The 15,990-nt window shown below is 41.3% G+C and overlaps 1 pseudogene; it reads right to left on the reverse strand.

Moving 5' to 3' along the window:
- LOC137235020 (origin recognition complex subunit 4 pseudogene) overlaps positions 1-13,573 on the reverse strand; it is a 55,314-nt pseudogene extending 41,741 nt beyond the window's left edge.
- Between the last annotated feature and the right edge of the window lie 2,417 nt (positions 13,574-15,990).

Consider the following 15,990-nt stretch of genomic DNA (forward strand, 5'->3'; position numbering starts at 1 on the left):
ACATATACATTACCATCTACAGTACGCGGATACGGACCCATAAAATATATGAATAAGCGTTGGAAAGGTCGTTCTGTTAGCTTCTCTTTACCCATCAGTGGCTGTTTGTAGACATTTTGAGTTTTGCAGGTTTCGCAGTCTTTTACATGTGCGCATACGTCGGTGACCATTCCTGGCCAATAATATTTTTGACGTAGTCGGGATAGCGTTTTGTGTATACCGCCATGACCAGCAGATGGTGAGCTGTGAGACGACTCTACCAGCCCCGGTCGCAACTCCGACGGAAGCCAGAGCTTCCAGGTCTGGTCCGCTAGAAGATCATCCCCCCTGTTGAATTGCGTCCGTTTGTAAAGGTAACCGTCCGATAAACACAAATCCGGTAACTTGTCTTTGTTCTCGGTCACCGTCTTTTTCAACTCCGTATACTCCTCCGACTCGAAGCACGGTGACTCGAAACACACGTCTATGGCTCGGTCATTCGTCTGTATTTCGTCCATGTGCATTCGTGAGAGTGTGTCGGGAACCACGTTTTGCGCACCTTTTCCATGTTGGATATCGAAATCATAACCCTGGAGTTTCAAACTCCACCTTGCCAACCTCCCAGAAAGATCTTTCTGATTCATAAGCCATTTGAGGCTGGCATGATCAGTTATGATGGTGAACGGGGTTCCTTCTACATAAGGTCGGAATCTTTTAACACTCACGATCGCAGCATAGCATTCTAGTTCTGTTATGCTGTAGTTCTTCTGCGCTTTATTTAGTTTTGCCGAAACGTAGGCAATCGGTCTTTCGTTCTGGTCATCGTCCAACTGAAACAAAACACCTCCCACTCCGTCCGTTGATGCATCACATTGAATATAAAAACGACGCTTAAAGTCAGGATGTGTGAGCACCGGTGCCGAAACCAAACTCTGCTTTAAAATTTCAAATGATTTTATTGCTTCTTCCGTCATTGCAAACTTTTTGATTTTGTCTTTCTTGAGGCAGTCGTGCAGCGGGGCTGCAATAGTCGCATAGTCCTGTATGAAACGTCGGTACCAGCCCGACATACCCAGGAACCGTCGTAGTTGCTTCGGGGTTTTCGGAACTGGAAAGTCCCTCACAGCCACCATTTTGTTGGCGTCTGTCCTAATACATCCATCCCCGACTACGTCTAAATAGCGAACCTCTTTAAAACAAAACTTGCTCTTTTCTACATTTATAGTTAACTTAGCCTCACGAAGACACCGAGCGACCTTTTCCAATAAACACATATGGGACTCGAAATCTACAGAACAAACTAACAAATCGTCAAAATAAACAAAAACACAACACGTAAAGCGGCCGGAATGACCTTGTCCATGAGACGACACATTCGTTGTGCTGCATTGCACAACCCGAAAGGCATGACGGTAAATTGGTAAAGGGGTCGGCCAGGGACAGTAAAAGTAGTCTTTTCTCTTGACTTCTTCTCCAGAGGAATCTGCCAGAAAGCGTCCTTCAAATCTATCGCAGAAATAAATCGTGTATTTTGTAGTCGGCTGAGGATTCCATCAATGTGGGGTAAGGGGTAGGCATCCTTAATTGTTCGTTCGTTGACCTTGCGAGCGTCAAGGCACAGGCGGTTTTTCGTCCCTTTTATTACCAGCGATACCGGCGAATTCCAGCTGCTGTTGGACTCCTCGATGACTCCCATGTCCAACATTCGATCTAACTCTGCGTATATGAGTTTTTGAATAGCGGGTGAAATCGGGTAATGGCGCTGCTTTACTGGCAGATTCTCGTCAACCACCTCGATGACGTGTTCCTCCTTATCTGTTTGGCCTAACCCTAATACCGCGAAAGACGGGAATTGGGCTTTTACACGCTCCAACCTATTATTTTGCTCCGGCGTTAAAACATGCTGCACAGCATCGAAAGACAAGTCACCCTCGACGGGCACGAGCTCCGCCACACTGGCACCATTCACACTACCACTCACACCCTTACTTACAACACTCATACCAAAGGCCTGCCAAAAGTCTATCCCAAAATATACTTCCTGTTGCAGATCAGGAACTATCAAAAATTCGAATTCCCTGGTCGTATTATCCCACTCGACTGGTAACTTTATGACCCCTACCACGGCGGTTTCCTCCCCGTTCGCGGTCCGGATATGTTGGCCCCTGATGGGCACAATCAAGGCCTCTTTACCGCACAGGAGTACCGTTGAGCCTTTCCCTAAACAGCTGACACTCGCCCCTGAGTCCAAGAGAGCTAAAACTTCCCTACCTCCTATCGCGGTTTTGGCGAAAAACCTGTTATCGCCTTTTACAGTCGAAATTGTTGAAATTATTTTATTTCTTAAACGTTTGAAATATTTCCCCTTCTCCCTCATCTTTTCTATCTTTTTAAAATTCCTATTTCTCCTATTATTTAGTATTGTTTCACAAAAAATCCTACGTCTTGCCTCCTCGTAATCTAACTTCCTCTGGTGCAAACTTTTGACCTCCCGTTTTTCTGTTATCCTTTCCTCTACCTTAACTTTATTCTCTTTCATTTCCTTCTTCAAAATCTTTACTGCTGGGTTGCCGGGTTGTCTGTCCTCTGGCTGGAGTCCCCGGTCAACTCCGCCAGTCTCGGGTTTCCCTGCTGAGGCTTAAATACACAAAAGAACGAATCACTACCACAAGCAAAACAGACCATATTATGAAACGAGGACGTACACTTATTCGGCTTTTGGGCTTCTGCCGGGTTTTTCACAAAGTGATCTACCGGCATACCGCACGAAAAACACAACATCAAGTGGAAGGGAGAAGCACAAAAGGAATTCACAGTCGACTTAGACGCAGGACTAACAGAAGGACGAACACTATTGGGGTTGGCTGGGGTTTGGTGTAGGGGTTGAGGTTGTGGTTGATATTGGGGTGGGCGCTGAGGCTTCCTATCAAAAGCTTCTAACTTTCTCTCTCCCAGTATATCGGGCTGTTCGAACCCTATCCCATTAACTGGTTTGGACCGGTTCTTATTTTCCTTGATGAGTTTTTCCGCTCTCTTACACTCAGCTTTGAGCTCCGCCAACGAGTCCATTTTAATGGCGAAGGTCAGGTTGGCTAGGTACGGTTTAAGATTTCCCCTAATTATGCCAACCAATTCTCTCTCAGGGATTCTCTTCCGCAAACGGAATGTCATGTTATGGACTTCGGTCGTCGAAAGCTTCCGCGGGCAGCTGTTTCCTCTCCATGATTTCACGGATGATTTCATAGTCGGACTCGGCAGTTTTGAAGTGGCTCAGCAGCTCGGATTTTAGCTCAAAGTAGCAAAAGTTCGGCTCCTCTGCATGGTCTTCAAGGACCTGCCAATACCACTTCAAGGCACCGCCGGAAACCAGACAATGAAAGTCCGTGAAAAGCTGGAAGAAGGAAATAATATGCTGCTCGCGCATCCTTTCCACCCGAAAGATGAAGCTTTCGACGCTTATGCCTTTACTTGTTCCATCGAATTTGATATGCCATTTTTCCAAATCTAACTTTTTCCACTTTGGAGGGTCACTACCATATCGCTCTGTAATCCGACTGCCACTCGGAATACCGTTGCGGGTAGCAGGCTCCCCCCTACGGTTCTGAGACTCGGGCATGGATGCCACAGCGGACCGATGTCCCACCGCGTGACTGGATTGCCACGCGACCACCAAGATGATCGACGTTGGTCTTGATGCTTCGCACTTCACCCGCCATTTGCACCACCAAATCTTGTTGTTGCGCCATCATCGCCATCATGCGGCTTAGCTGTTCAACATTGGTTGCATGCTCATTGGCCTCGGTGCGAGGAGCATTCATGCCGCCGTTAACCATTGCTGGTGCGTTTCGCGATGTAACATCGCCCCCCTGTGCACCCACGTTGTCGCTATCGGACATTTGGCACACCAAATTGACCTTCTGGGAAAATTTTGTACTATTTTCCGAGTCGTTGAACGACATCCCGTTCGCGAAAGAGAGCCTAATCGGGCGTTCAGGACCAAACGAACCGAAAATCCGCGAAGCGCACCTATTGAAATAATCCGTAGGCACAAAGTCTATGGGCCCCGGAATCCCTGTGTCAATTTGCGTGAAAAGTGAACCAGCAATCTGGTTTTCAAGAGCCCTGGCACGACTCCTTGTAACACGCCTATTGGAATCTAATATTCCCAATCCCCCAAAAGGTCTTTCCTCCGTATATTTTTCCCGGCCTTGGCCAGACATTCACTGTCTGCAGCGGCAAAAACTTTTAATCCAAAAACCCAAAAAAAACGCAGTAACAATCGAATAAATATATATAATACCTCCAAGGAAATCAAACGAAAGGTGTTATTGAGCATTTTAAGAGGGAGTGGGCATGAGGTCTATAGGTGGACGCCTTTTCGAGATATCGTCATTAGGGTGGGCCAGGGGGACTCTAGAATGTGTTTGTACGATATGGGTATCAAACGAAAGGTGTTACTGAGCTTTTTAAGAGGGAGTGGGTATTAGGTCTATAGGTGGACGCCTTTTCGAGATATCGCCATTAGTGTGGGCCAGGGGTGACTCTAGAATGTTTGTACGATAGGGGTATCAAACGAAAGGTGTTACTGAGCATTTTAAGAGGGAGTGGGCATTAGGTCTATAGGTGGAAGCCTTTTCGAGATATCGCCATTAGGGTGGGCCAGGGGTGACTCTAGAATGTGTTTGTACGATATGGGTATCAAATGAAAGGTGGTAATGAGTATTTTAAAAGGGAGTAATCCTTAGTTCTATAGGTGGACGCCTTTTCGAGATATCGCCATAAAGGTGGACCAAGGGTGACTCTAAAATGTTTGTACGATATGGGTATCAAACGAAAGGTGTTACTGAGCATTTTAAGAGGGAGTGGGCATTAGGTCTATAGGTGGACGCCTTTTCGAGATATCGCCATTAGGGTGGGCCAGGGTGACTCTAGAATGTGTTTGTACGATATGGGTATCAAATGAAAGGTGGTAATGAGTATTTTAAAAGGGAGTAATCCTTAGTTCTATAGGTGGACGCCTTTTCGAGATATCGCCATAAAGGTGGACCAAGGGTGACTCTAGAATGTTTGTACGATATGGGTATCAAACGAAAGGTGTTACTAAGCATTTTAAGAGGGAGTGGGCATTAGGTCTATAGGTGGACGCCTTTTCGAGATATCGCCATTAGGGTGGGCCAGGGGTGACTCTAGAATGTTTGTACGATATGGGTATCAAACGAAAGGTGTTACTGAGCATTTTAAGAGAGAGTGGGCATTAGGTATATAGGTGGACGCCTTTTCGAGATATCGCCATTAGGGTGGGCCAGGGGTGACTCTAGAATGTTTGTACGATATGGGTATCCAACGAAAGGTGTTACTGAGAATTTTAAGAGGGAGTGGACATTAGGTATACAGGTGGACGCCTTTTCGAGATATCGCCATTAGGGTGGGCCAGGGGTGACTATAGAATGTTTGTACGATATGGGTATCAAACGAAAGGTGTTACTGAGCATTTTAAGAGGGAGTGGGCATTAGGTCTATAGGTGGATGCCTTTTCGAGATATCGCCATTAGGGTGGGCCAGGGGTGACTCTAGAATGTGTTTGTACGATATGGATATCAAATTAAAGGTATTAATGAGGGTTTCAAAAGCGAGTGGCCCTTAGTTGTATATGTGAAGGCGTTCTCGCGATATCGACCAAAATGTGGAACAGGTGATCCAGAAAATCATCTGTCGGGTACTGCTAATTTATTTATATATGCAATACCACTAACAGTATTCCTGCCAAGATTCCAAGGGCTGTTGGTTTCGCCTTGTAGAACTTTTTCATTTTCTTCTACTTAATATGGTAGGTGTCACACCCATTTTACAAAGTTTGTTCCAAAGTTATATTTTGCGTCAATAAACCAATCCAGTTACCATGTTTCATCCCTTTTTTAGTATTTGGTATAGAATTATGGCATTTTTTCATTTTTCGTAATTTTCGATATCGATAAAGTGGGCGTGGTTATGGTCGGATTTCGGCCATTTTTTATACCAAGATAAAGTGAGTTCAGATAAGTAGGTGGGCTAAGTTTAGTAAAGATATATCGGTTTTTGCTCAAGTTATTGTGTTAACGGCCGAGCGGAAGGACAGACGGTGGACTGTGTATAAAAACTGGGCGTGGCTTCCACCGATTTCGCCCATTTTCACAGACAACAGTTACCGTCATAGAATCTATGCCCCTACCAAATTTGAGAAGGATTGGTAAATTTTTGTTCGACTTATGGCATTAAAAGTATTCTAGACAAACTAAATGAAAATGGGCGGAGCCACGCCCACTTTGAAATTTTCTTTTTTTTTTTTGTATTTTGTTGCATCATATCATTACAGGAGTTGAATTTTGACTTAATTTACTTATATACAGTAAAGATATTAAATTTTTTGTTAAAATTTGAATTTAAAAAAATTTTTTTTTAAAAAGTGGGCGTGTTCTTCATCCAATTTTGCTAATTTTTATTTAGCACATATATAGTAATAGTAGTAGCGCTCCTGCCAAATTTCATCATGATATCTTCAACGACTGCCAAATTACAGCTTGCAAAACTTTTAAATTACCTTCTTGTAAAAGTGGGCGGTGCCACGCCCGTTGTCCAAAATCTTACTAATTTTCTATTCTGCGTCATAACGTCAACCCATCTACCAAGTTTCATCGCTTTAACCGCCTTTGGAAATGAGTTATCGCATTTTTCCATTTTTTCGAAGTTTTCGATATCGAAAAAGTGGGCGTGGTTATAGTCCGATATCGTTCATTTTAAATAGCGATCTGAATCTACATACAAAATTTCATCAAGATACCTCAAAATTTACTCAAGTTATCGTGTTAACGGACAGACGGACGGACGGACGGACGGACATGGCTCAATCAAATTTTTTTTCGATACTGATCATTTTGATATATGGAAGTCTATATCTATCTCGATTCCTTTATACCTGTACAACCAACCGTTATCCAATCAAAGTTAATATACTCTGTGAGCTCTGCTCAACTGAGTATAAAAAGCAAAGTTTGATAGTATTCAGGCACTTTGTTAGTGGTTGTATTCGTAGTGGATTACCCAAACCCAAAAACTTTAAAACACAGTTTCAAAAAAAAATGTTTGGAAACAATCCTAATACGAAAATAATCCGTAAAAATAAAAAAAAAAAAGCAAAAATAGTTTATAGCTTCGAAACTTCAAAAATATTAATTTTAAATTCGAAATAAAAAGTTAACAAATGAAATTTAATATATTTTATTTAATAATTTGGGAAAAATTTAAACAACGTGACATCAGGACGGACAAGGCGACAGCTGTTTCGATTATACCTTGTAAATCTCTTCAAAGCCTTTTCTCCCGGGAGTGGGAGTCGAACTCGCACCCCTACGATAGTTGAAATGGTTGTAAACGCATTCAGCTACGTCATGCCTGTTGTGAAGTCTTTCCCAATTGCCTTCTTTTTGCATATTTTAATCTTTTACACATTGCATACTTCGTATGCAATTATGTGTTAAAGCTATGCTTGGTACGGCGGTTTTCAAAGAAACTTTGGTTTTGTTGCTGTTTTCGTTCTATTTATAGAACTACAACGAATTAACCAATTTTGTCTGTTTGTATGATTTTTAATAATCGGGGATTGCCCATATTGCTTTTTTTTTTTTTTTTTTTAAATGTATGAAAACATTTATTTGAAGCAATTTTTTAATTTTATAATTTATTTAATAATTTGGGAAAAATTTAAACAACGTGACATCAGGACGGACAAGGCGACAGCTGTTTCGATTATACCTTGTAAATCTCTTCAAAGCCTTTTCTCCCGGGAGTGGGAGTCGAACTCGCACCCCTACGATAGTTGAAATGGTTGTAAACGCATTCAGCTACGTCATGCCTGTTGTGAAGTCTTTCCCAATTGCCTTCTTTTTGCGTATTTTAATCTTTTACACATTGCATACTTCGTATGCAATTATGTGTTAAAGCTATGCTTGGTACGGCGGTTTTCAAAGAAACTTTGGTTTTGTTGCTGTTTTCGTTCTATTTATAGAACTACAACGAATTAACCAATTTTGTCTGTTTGTATGATTTTTAATAATCGGGGATTGCCCATATTGCTTTTTTTTTTTTTTTTTAAATGTATGAAAACATTTATTTGAAGCAATTTTTTAATTTTATAATTTATTTAATAATTTTGGAGAAATTTAATATGTTTGTATTGGCGTCCGTGGTGCTGCCTTGACGAAGGTTCGGCGAAAGTGGTTAGTCCGTCTCTATGTATATGAAGTCTGGTCAATCGTGCTGTCCGTGGAAGTGTGGCACTTCACGTTCAAGAACTTATTCCTATGTGTGGATGCCACACCTCCTACTCCTAAATATCGTGGCGACGACTGTAAACCTAACTTACCGGCAGTGCTGGACTCCCGGTAATGTAGCTTGAACAGCTCGCCACGATCTCCTACCTAAGTCCGTCGCTAGCTAAGTGTCATACCAGTTACCACTTTGTCGAGCTGTTAAAGTTGAACAAAGGAACCCTGACATGGACACTCAGCTAATCCCTATCCTCTGGTCATGATGACACTTGACGATCAGGTGAACCCAACCGGCGTTGCCATCATGACTGTCCCTGTCCTGTAAAAAACGGAAATAAGGATTGGGTTTGGAAGGGTAAAAGAAGAAAAAAAAAATGGAAAATCTAAGAAAGGAAAGGTTGAAAAAAATTAAGAATTTCAAAAATGACAAATAGGAAATAATCAATTAAAGTAAAAATGGGAAATTTAAAACAAGAGATCATTAATTAACGTGTAAATGAAAAATTGGTCGAGCTATTAACGTTCGGATTACCAAAGCTAAAAACTTATAGAAAATTTTGGAAACTAAAACAAAAAAAATTTAAGCGGAACTTGAAGGATTAATGGAGATCGAAAAAACTGCAAAACAAAATACAAATTTAAAATTGAAAAAAAAAGGAAGAGTGAAAAAGGTGATCGGGCTATTGTCGTTGGGCGCCATTGTTACGTGGCTGACTGTTTGGGTGGTGAGGAGCGGCGGCAAGCAGGTATGCTTGCGGGCCCAGCCTAGCTCGTCGTTTTGGGCGGGGTATTGCACCACCGACCTCACCCGCAGCCACATGAACAAGAAGGGTTCATATCTGCATATGTGTTGGAAAGGAAAGCTGAAACAGATAGAGATAGACGTGAGGGGCAAAGTTATAGAGGGGAAAGCGTAAGGGGTAGAAAAAGATGAAGGCCTGTCCTGTCAGGTGGAGTCTACCCTCCCTCTGCAGTGCAACTTGCACTGCACCGTGGGCACTGTGCTGACTCCTATCTACTTACAGTGCCCCCAAAGCTGACTTAAGTCTGTCCATCCGTCAATAAGTCATTTCCCTATCACTCACCTTCACCTTACCTTACCGCGCACAAGCGCAGCACCAACACCAAAATTCGACTTAGCCCTGCATTATTGAAAATATTAAAATTTCATCCAAACATAATTCTTATGATTTATTTACAAAATTTTTGGTTTCCAAATTACCAACTAATAATAAGTGCAATAATTTCAACAAACTTTGAACTCAAAGTTTACTACAAAATAATTTGCCAAGGATTCCAAAAGGCTTAACTAGTATGAATTTCTAAAACTTCTATTTACTCAAAGTAAAAAAAATGCTCAAATATAATACTGAACCTTATTACTAGCTAACATTACATGTGAAGGCAGGAAGAAGTCGATAAATTTCAAATTCCATACAATACAAAATACTTATGACTAATAGACAAAGTGTCTGAACTCAAATAAAAAAATTTAAACTTTTAGGGCCACCCTAATGCCATATTATTACTAGGAGCTAATTCTAAATCCTAAACTTGCAAATTCAAATAAAATGAAACAAAATAAGAGGACGAACAAAAAAACATTCAAGTACCCTAATCCCTGATCTACCGCAACCGCTCAAGTAAACATAAGATCAATTATGTACACAGCAAAAGTAGGTCATCAAAGGAAAGGAACTTATGTGTATATTAAAACAAATGGTATGTATGTAAGTGCAAATGTACGTTTGTGACGTTTTTCATGCATGCACATATGTTCGTTGCAATCTGTTTTTATTTTTCTGATTTGCTAATTCCTGTTCTATTTTTGCAAGAGCAGGAATCTGTGCTAACACATGTACATACAACTAAACAGGTGTATTTTGATAAATTATAATGTTCCACTCAAAACACTCACCAAGTTATTCTACTCATCCAACGGCGCCGCTGCAGTTGAGTAGCTTTGCTGAAAACGCTGAAAAGAAGGTAGCCGAAAACATGTGTGAATAAAGAAATGTGTATATGGTAGAAGATGTATATTTAGATAAGATAAAAAAAATGAAATGTCAAACCGAGGAGGAAATGACAAAAAAAATTATAATGTAGAACAAAAAGAAAAGGGATGGAGGCAGGAGTGCCACCATTAATTCCTGAAATATCGAGTTGAATTATAAAGGAAAACTATATATCTTCTAACAACAAAATACTTAGCCCCGGTAACGAAATGACCCTTTTGCCCTTCCTCATGAAGATCATGCCCTCTATGATAGTATTTAAATAAAAAAATATAAAAAAATATTATAATATATAAATATATACAAACATAATACTATGGCCAAATGTGATTCTGGAACAGCTCCTCCCTCCGCCGGTGTTTGATAGTTGCTTTCGTTATCAGAATCAGCTGAACCAGCCCAATAAATGTATGAGTATTGCCGTAAACCTGGTTGTGGTTGTTGCCACCGTTGTTATACTTGTAGTTGCTCGGGTTGTCCGCTTTGTTAAAATTGTATGCGATTTTTGTTATATGTGTTGGCGTGGCTGTTGTTGTGGTTGCGTCTCAATGCCGCCGGTGAAAAGTGCTATCGATGTTGCCAATTCTATTGTGCTTTTGCCGTTGTTGTTGTGGTGTGCGCATGCAACGATTTAAATAGAACTTAGTGTTTGTGGATGTGTGGCAATTGTTTTTGGCCGGAATTTCACCAGTGTGATGTTGTTGTTGTTGGCGTTGCGTCGCCAATGTAATGGGGATGGTATAGTTGGTGTTGAGCGGTATGTCGCCAATGTGATGTAGTTGTTGTTGGGCGTTACGCCGCCAATATGAAAAAATGCTGTTGTGGTTGTTGCGGCCGTATATCGCCAATATAGAAAATAAATACCGGTTGTGGTTGGTGTTGCGCCGCCAATATACCAAAAATGGCGTAGTTGTTGTTGAGCGTTATGCCACCAATATAAAGCAAAATCCTGTTGTGATTGTTGCGGCCGAATGTTGCCAATAAAAAAAAAAGGTGCTGTAGTGGTTTTTATTGTGGAGTGCGCTACCAATTAAAAATGTAGTGTAGTGCATGGTGGTTGTTGCCGGGCGGTATTTCGCTAATGTATTTGTTTTTGGGCGGTACGCCGCCAAGAACCGTGCCCAGTGGGTCTTTCCAAAAGTGGCCTGGTAATATACAAAAAAACGTTATTCTTGCAGCATTTCTAGCATTAAATTTATTTTATTTTTATTTTCCTTTTTTTTTTTTTGTTGTCTGCGTGATTATATACTCACCGACATACATATGTCTGTATGAAGGCGTACATGCATGCAAGTTTGCTTTTGGCTTGCTTGGAAAATTGGCTATTTAGAAGCCAACTTCCCAGTGGGCATGCCAAGTTGAAAAAAAAACAAATCCAAAGCCAAAGGAAACCATTAGACTTACCTGGTTTTAGCGGTGGCGATAGCCTTTGTGGTCTAATTTATTTCTGCTGCAACGGTCAGGATCGGGGGCTAGCTGGCAAACCAGATTTGCCTGGTTCTAGCGGTCGCGAGACACTTTTCACCGCGTACTTCACAAGTAAAAAAAAGGTACTTCGCTAAAAAATTTAGTAAACAGGCTTTTTCGGTTTGAAGCGCGCACTAAAAACTTATTGAAGAATTTTTATTATTATTTTTTTTTTTGTTTTTTTGTTAACCACTTTCCACTTACATTCACTGGCACTGATGAAATAATACTTTGGCCCGTTGACTCATTTTGCCCCTTCTTATAGCTACCGCCGTGGTAAGGAACGTCACCCAGAAACGGAAAATTTTTACCATTACATGTCAAACTTTCTTTTCGGCTTTCCCGTATTTTCCATCTATACAATCATGCACTCATACATTCGTACGCTTACCGCTCCCCACAACGAACACCTACACAGAGATACATTTGGTTCGTGCCTTGACCGCTCGCACTGATGCATTCACACGCTCATAGCCTTGCACAAATACACATCCACATACATAACACCGAACAGAACAAACACATAGTTACATATAATTCGTCAAGGCTACTAGGTTGTTAGCAACATTGTGAAATTTTGCTTATTATAACAACATGATGCCAAGCGCAACATCTTCTTTCCGTTGCAACATTGTGTTCACTATAGGTACAATGTTGTCAATGTTAATGTTATTATGTTAATATTATTTTAATGGCAACATTGCGGCTAAGTCACGGACCTGGACACAAAACACATAAATACATAGACGCATGTACACTCCGCCACTCATTGAAGCCAGTATGGAGACAGGCTGTCGTTACAGGCTCGCAACCGCCGATGGTGCCTGCACTATGGAGCGTGTGCGCAGAAAATTCAAACGCAGCCTGTTAAGTATTATTTTCCGCGTCCAACGTGTGGCCTCGACCCACGACTCAATGCCGGGCCTATTTTTTTTCACGCCTTTAAACTTTTGTTCTGTTTACTTACAAACTAAATCACTGGGCTAATGCTACTACTTCAACGTATATCGCAGATACTACTCTACATATCTTATAGTAAATAAAATATCACAGATAAAATAAATAAAAAAATAAAATAAAATAAAATAAAATATCACAGTCAGCAGAACAAAGAACAAAAAAAAATTATAAAATAAAATATCACAGATGGCAAAAAAATGTATAAAAAAAAATATCACAGATCAAATAGTCAAGTAGGTAAAATAAATAAATAAATAAAATAAACAAAAAATAAATAAATGCAAAAATAATCAAATAAATAAAAAGGTAAAAAAAAAAAAATAAATAAAAATAATTTAATAATATAATCACATACTTCAATAAATTAATAAATACAATACGTCGATAAATAAATAAATAACATAGAACAAGAGTACTAGCACTACGAAAAACATTAAACTATTTTGCAAAAATGTCTTTAGCATGGTATACGCCGATCCTTTTCCCACTACTATCGCCAAGCTCGTACATTGAATTACCTATAGAATTAAGTACGATACATTTTACTTGTTTCGGAGCTAGCTTGGCGTTGTAGTTATCAACCTGGGAACTTTGCTTAAAGTTTCGGCGATATACCACTTGTCCAATTTGAAACTTAACATCCCTACTCCTAGTGTCATATACCTTTTGGCTTCTTTCATGGGCCAACTTCAGCTCTTTCATAATTTTGTTCCGAATTAGTTGCAGTTTATCACCTGAGGCCTCTACCTCGCAATCCACATCCTTCACCGCTGCCAGCTTTCGGTATAGCTCATATGATGCAGCATGCTGTATCATAGGCATACCGAAAGTGGCGTAGTACGGCGACATGTTCAACGCTGCGGATTGCAAATACGGCATCATTGACGCATTTGTCCCAATTCTTTTGATTTTCCTTTATAAAGGATCTAATGATCTGCAGAACAGATCTATTCACCCTCTCTGCAGCGTTACCCTGTGGCGAATAAAGGGCCGTTTTTATGTGTTTGGTGCCATACTTTTCTAAAAAGTTGATGAAGATCTCAGATACAAACTGTTTTCCGTTGTCCGAATGGACATATTCGGGCACGCCGAATATGTGGAAAACATCCCTCTCTAAATATTTTACGACTTCAGCTGAATTTGCCCTTCTCATCGGTTTTAAAAACACAAACTTCTAGAAATGGTCAAGAAAAACAAAGACATATACATTACCATCTACAGTACGCGGATACGGACCCATAAAATATATGAATAAGCGTTGGAAAGGTCGTTCTGTTAGCTTCTCTTTACCCATCAGTGGCTGTTTGTAGACATTTTGAGTTTTGTTAGTTTTGCAGGTTTCGCAGTCTTTTACATGTGCGCATACGTCGGTGACCATTCCTGGCCAATAATATTTTTGACGTAGTCGGGATAGCGTTTTGTGTATACGCCATGACCAGCAGATGGTGAGCTGTGAGACGACTCTACCAGCCCCGGTCGCAACTCCGACGGAAGCCAGAGCTTCCAGGTCTGGTCGGCTAGAAGATCATCCCCCCTGTTGAATTGCGTCCGTTTGTAAACGTAACCGTCCGATAAACACAAATCCGGTAACTTGTCTTTGTTCTCGGTCACCGTCTTTTTCAACTCCGTATACTCCTCCGACTCGAAGCACGGTGACTCGAAACACACGTCTATGGCTCGGTCATTCGTCTGTATTTCGTCCATGTGCATTCGTGAGAGTGTGTCGGGAACCACGTTTTGCGCACCTTTTCCATGTTGGATATCGAAATCATAACCCTGGAGTTTCAAACTCCACCTTGCCAACCTCCCAGAAAGATCTTTCTGATTCATAAGCCATTTGAGGCTGGCATGATCAGTTATGATGGTGAACGGGGTTCCTTCTACATAAGGTCGGAATCTTTTAACACTCACGATCGCAGCATAGCATTCTAGTTCTGTTATGCTGTAGTTCTTCTGCGCTTTATTTAGTTTTGCCGAAACGTAGGCAATCGGTCTTTCGTTCTGGTCATCGTCCAACTGAAACAAAACACCTCCCACTCCGTCCGTTGATGCATCACATTGAATATAAAAACGACGCTTAAAGTCAGGATGTGTGAGCACCGGTGCCGAAACCAAACTCTGCTTTAAAATTTCAAATGATTTTATTGCTTCTTCCGTCATTGCAAACTTTTTGATTTTGTCTTTCTTGAGGCAGTCGTGCAGCGGGGCTGCAATAGTCGCATAGTCCTGTATGAAACGTCGGTACCAGCCCGACATACCCAGGAACCGTCGTAGTTGCTTCGGGGTTTTCGGAACTGGAAAGTCCCTCACAGCCACCACTTTGTTGGCGTCTGTCCTAATACATCCATCCCCGACTACGTCTAAATAGCGAACCTCTTTAAAACAAAACTTGCTCTTTTCTACATTTATAGTTAACTTAGCCTCACGAAGACACCGAGCGACCTTTTCCAATAAACACATATGGGACTCGAAATCTACAGAACAAACTAACAAATCGTCAAAATAAACAAAAGCACATTCACGTAAAGCGGCCGGAATGACCTTGTCCATGCGACGACACATTTGTTGTGCTGCATTGCACAACCCGAAAGGCATGACGGTAAATTGGTAAAGGGGTCGGCCAGGGACAGTAAAAGTAGTCTTTTCTCTTGACTTCTTCTCCAGAGGAATCTGCCAGAAAGCGTCCTTCAAATCTATCGCAGAAATAAATCGTGTATTTTGTAGTCGGCTGAGGATTCGATCAATGTGGGGTAAGGGGTAGGCATCCTTATTTGTTCGTTCGTTGACCTTGCGAGCGTCAAGGCACAAGCGGTTTTTCGTCCCTTTTATTACCAGCGATACCGGCGAATTCCAGCTGCTGTTGGACTCCTCGATGACTCCCATGTCCAACATTCGATCTAACTCTGCGTATATGAGTTTTTGAATAGCGGGTGAAATCGGGTAATGGCGCTGCTTTACTGGCAGATTCTCGTCAACCACCTCGATGACGTGTTCCTCCTTATCTGTTTGGCCTAACCCTAATACCGCGAAAGACGGGAATTGGGCTTTTACACGCTCCAACCTATTATTTTGCTCCGGCGTTAAAACATGCTGCACAGCATCGAAAGACAACTCACCCTCGGCGGGCACGAGCTCCGCCACACTGGCACCATTCACACTACCACTCACACCCTTACTTACAACACTCATACCAAAGGCCTGCCAAAATCTATCCCAAAATATACTTCCTGTTGCAGATCAGGAACTATCAAAAATTCGAATTCCCT

The sequence above is a fragment of the Eurosta solidaginis genome, chromosome X (genome assembly GCF_040869045.1).
Source record: "Eurosta solidaginis isolate ZX-2024a chromosome X, ASM4086904v1, whole genome shotgun sequence".
NCBI lineage: Eukaryota > Metazoa > Arthropoda > Insecta > Diptera > Tephritidae > Eurosta > Eurosta solidaginis.